Raw genomic sequence first — 4370 nt, forward strand, 5'->3', positions numbered from 1 at the left:
ATTTATTTGACAGATAGAGAAGAGCAACAAGCAGGGGGAGCAGCAGAGGGAGAGGGAGAAGCAGGCTCCCCACTGAGCAGGGAGCCTGATGTGGAGCTCGATTCCAAGACACTAGGACCATGACCCAAGCCAAAGGCAGACGCTTAACCAACTGAGCCACCCAAGGGCCCCAATGAAGTTTTTTTTTTTTTTTTTAAAGATTTTATTTATTTATTTGACAGAGATAGAGACAGCCAGTGAGAGAGGGAACACAAGCAGGGGGAGTGGGAGAGGAGGAAGCAGGCTCATAGCGGAGGAGCCTGATGTGGGGCTCGATCCCAGAACGCCAGAATCACGCCCTGAGCCGAAGGCAGATGCTTAACCGCTGTGCCACCCAGGCGCCCCTCAATGAAGTATTTTTTTTAATTAAGGTATGTACAAGATATTATTTTGTTGTTGATGCTTTACAGTCAATATTCATGTAGAATTATCTACATAGTTATTGTTTTTGTTACTCTTCATTTCTTCCTATATTTCCATGCTTCCATTTAGAATCATGTTTCCTTCTGTCTAAAAGAATTCTCTTTAATATTTCTTTTACTATGGGTCTTCTGGTGACAAATTCTCTCTGCTTTTTTCTGAAAATGTTGTTTGGTTGCCTTCATTTTTGAAAGATATTTTCACTGGGAAGTGAATTAGATTGACAGTTACTTTCTTCATCACTTTAAAGATCATTTCATTGTCTTCTCATTTCAATTATTTTGGTGGAAAAGCCTGCTCCCAGTCTTATAGTAGCCCTTTTAAGATAATGTATGTTTTTCCCCTATGGCAGTTCTATACCTTTATTTGATAATCAGCAGTTCGTTCTCATCCACATTAACTATCTGTAGATTTTTGAAAGTGGTGACAGGTACACAGGTAACCAACGAATAGAGTTTGTTTGGTGAATCTTCATCCTTTGTTACGTTTTCTGGACAATTGCAGACAGATACAGTATGGAACATTCCTTATTCCTTTGGCCCAGACAGCTTTGTTAAGCCTGATGTCAACGTACACATCTTGAGTTCCCATATCCTTCATGGCAAATTTCCACATCTCTCTGAGTGCCCAAGGGGCACACTTCTTGAAACCCACTCCATGGATACACTTGTGAATGTCAATGGTGCAGTCTCTGGTCACTATGTTGTTGATGGCAGAATGGCCCTTCTTCTCACTACCCTTCTTTGCAGGAGCCATTCTGCTGGGCCCTGGTTGGAGAACCCTCTGGCTGATTTTTAACACTTTCTCTCTGTGTTTTGGTTTTATTACGATGTCAGATGTGGTTTTCTTTGTATTTATCATGTTTGGAGTTTGTAGAGTTTCTTGAATCTCTGACTTAATCTCTTCATACAATATGGGATTAATTCTCAGCCAGTGTCATTTCAAACATTGCTTCTTTTTTTTTTTTTTTAAAGATTTTATTTATTTATTTGACAGAGACAGATAGCCAGCGAGAGAGGGAACACAAGCAGGGGGAGTGGAAGAGGAAGAAGCAGGTTCCCAGAGGAGGAGCCTGATGTGGGGCTCGATCCCGGAACACCAGGATCACACCCTGAGCCGAAGGCAGACGCTTAATGACTGTGCCACCCAGGCGCCCCTCAAACATTGCTTCTGACCCAGTCTCTCTTCTCTCATCATTTCCCTTTACTTACACACATCCTGGGTCATTTTACCGTATCTCATATGGTTCTTATGCTCTTCTACTTTTCTACTCTTTTTTCTCTCTATGCTTCAGTCTGGATATTTTCTATTGGCCAATACTGCAGAGTTCACTAATCTCCTATGTCCAATCTGCTATCAAATTTATCTATTTAATTCAATTTATTTACTGTATCTTTCATTTCCAGCACTTCCATTTGGGTCCCTTTTTTATACATTCCATTTTATTTGTGACATTCTCAACTACTTTCTTGAACATATTAATGAGAGCTCTTTTAAAATCCATATCTAATTATTTTAATAGCTGGATCACCTGTTGCTGTTTTCATCATTAATTTTTAATTTTTTTTTCTTTTAATCATTTATCTCCATTTCCTAGCATGCCTGTTGATTTTTCATTGAATGCCAGACATTGCATATCAAAAACTAACAAGACAATCCGAGATTCTGGCTGATGTTATTCTTCAGAGAGGATTTATTTTTGCTTTCTGACAGGAAGTTAGAATAGGGACAGATCACTGTAATCCACTCTGAGTTAAACTGGTTCAAACCAACATTTCAGTCTTTTGTGAAGGATGCCATATTTCAAATTTACTCTTATTCCTGGGTGAGGCCAGGCCCAAGCAGGAAATCTAGGGTGTTTACCAGGTCTCCTTTTCTTTGGCAAGTCCTAAACTCCAAATTTTGTTTCCCCAGATCCCTGACACTGCCTGCTTAGCCTCCCAGCCTTTAAGAATAGTTTTCTCTAGGGGCTCCTGGGTGGCTCAGTAGGTTAAGCAGCTGTCTTCAGCTCAGGTCATGATCCCAGTGTCCTGGGATGGAGCCCCACAATGGGCTCCCTGCTCAGCGGAGAGTCTGCTTTTCCCTCCCTGTGCTCTTGTGCTCTCACTTGCTCTCTCTCTCTCTCTCCCTCTCAAAGAAATAAAATCTTAAAAAAAAAAAAAAAAACAGCTTTCTCTTCACTTCTTAGCGTCTGAGCTGTTGACACATCTGCAAATGCCTTGAAGAGAACAGCAGTGCAGATTACTGGGCTCATCTTAACATTCTTCCCTTCTCTCCAAGATCCTAACCTCTTAAGTCTGCACAGTCTTCATAGCTTCCACTCCAAATTTTGTCTCCACATAAGACTGCCAACAGCTCCATTAATGGTCCCAGCTTCTTAGAAACCACTTTGGTTTGATTTCTTTGCCTTTCAATTTCCAGAGCCCTTAAAAACCAGCAAATACCTCAAGGAGAAAAGCATCACAGAATGTTGGCTTGATCAGTATATTTCCCTTCTCTTCAGTACCCTAGTCCCACAAGTACTGGCCACCTCTTTTGCCAGCTTTTCTAGATAGCTTTGTGATGAAGTTGACCTATAAGCTACTCCACTTTCCCTAAAAGCAGAAATGAACTACTGGCTTTCATCTTTGGAACTAGCTCTGTCCTATCCAGAAATCTCTCTTCTTTTTGAAGCTACTCTAAAAGCCCTTAAAGGTACATAGCTAAATAGCCACTGATTTAAAAGTCCAGATAAGCAGCATCCAATTATTGCAACTATCCATCAGAATTTATAAGGCCCTGCTCTGATTGCAACTCTGAACATTTCCTGGGGTTTGACAAACCTGGATTTGCCAACTCTCACTGCTGGGTTCACCTCTACATATATCCAACTTAACTTACATCTGGTCCAACCCATTTCATCTTATGAGTCTTCCTTCTTGGCCTACATGCTCCATATTCCCAGTCACTACACCACATAATCAGACCTAAACATAAGACTCAACTCCACCTACCTACCCGCACAAATCTGCCCATACTCTCAACCCATGTCAAGCACCATCCAATGTTTATATTCCAAGCTTTGAGACCCTTCCTCCCCATTTCAAGTCTCATCTGTGAACTGTCAATAAGCAGGCCTTCACTTTCAGGGGAGAAAAGACCAGCTCGTTATGCAATACAATGACTTATAAGAAATATATGTTTGGTCATTCAGATAACCAAAATGCATTTCTCAGATATATTTGGTCTTCATCCATAGTTCCTGAAAATGCTTCAGAACCATGACGGTGAAAAGGGTGTCTTACTATTAATAAAGGACTTCTGAAACCCACCCAAGGGCAGGGGCTGGTTGCTAGGAAAACCAACAGTGTGATCACAGGGTGGGAACTTTCAGTGCCCCCCCCCCATGACCTCCAAGGAAGAAGAGGGGCTGAAGGTTGAATCAGCCAATGGCCAATGACTTAGTTAATCATGACTATGTAATGAAGCTTCCATAAAAACCCAAGAGGACAAACTTTTTAGTTCTTTCTTCAGAGCACTTCCATGGATGGGGAACCAGAATGCTTCCATATGCCACCGAGCCAGGATCAAGGTCCATGAGGACAGAGACTCCTTTTGCTTGCGACCTTGCCCTTATGTGTCTCTTCTTCTGGCTACTGATTGTATCCTTTATTATATCCTTTAGTAAACTGGTCAACAGAAGTGTTTCCCTGGGTTCCTTCTATAAGTCACTCTAGCAAATAATTTGACCCTAAGGAGGAGGTCCTTGGATCTTCCAGTCTGTAGCCAGCTGGTCAGAAGCATAGGTAACAAACAGCCTGGGGCTTGCAACTGACATCTGAAGGGGGTTGGGGCAGCGGTCTTGTAGAACTGAATCCTTAGCCTGTGGAATCTGATGCTATCTCTGGGTAGCGTCAAAATTGAATCGAATA

General features: G+C 41.8%; 1 pseudogene; it reads right to left on the bottom strand.

Annotated features, from left to right (window-relative positions):
• Positions 1-372: 372 nt before the first annotated feature.
• LOC103673350 lies at positions 373-1404 on the bottom strand (annotated as a pseudogene).
• Between the last annotated feature and the right edge of the window lie 2966 nt (positions 1405-4370).

Source organism: Ursus maritimus, unplaced genomic scaffold (genome assembly GCF_017311325.1).
Source record: "Ursus maritimus isolate PB19 unplaced genomic scaffold, ASM1731132v1 scaffold_33, whole genome shotgun sequence".
NCBI lineage: Eukaryota > Metazoa > Chordata > Mammalia > Carnivora > Ursidae > Ursus > Ursus maritimus.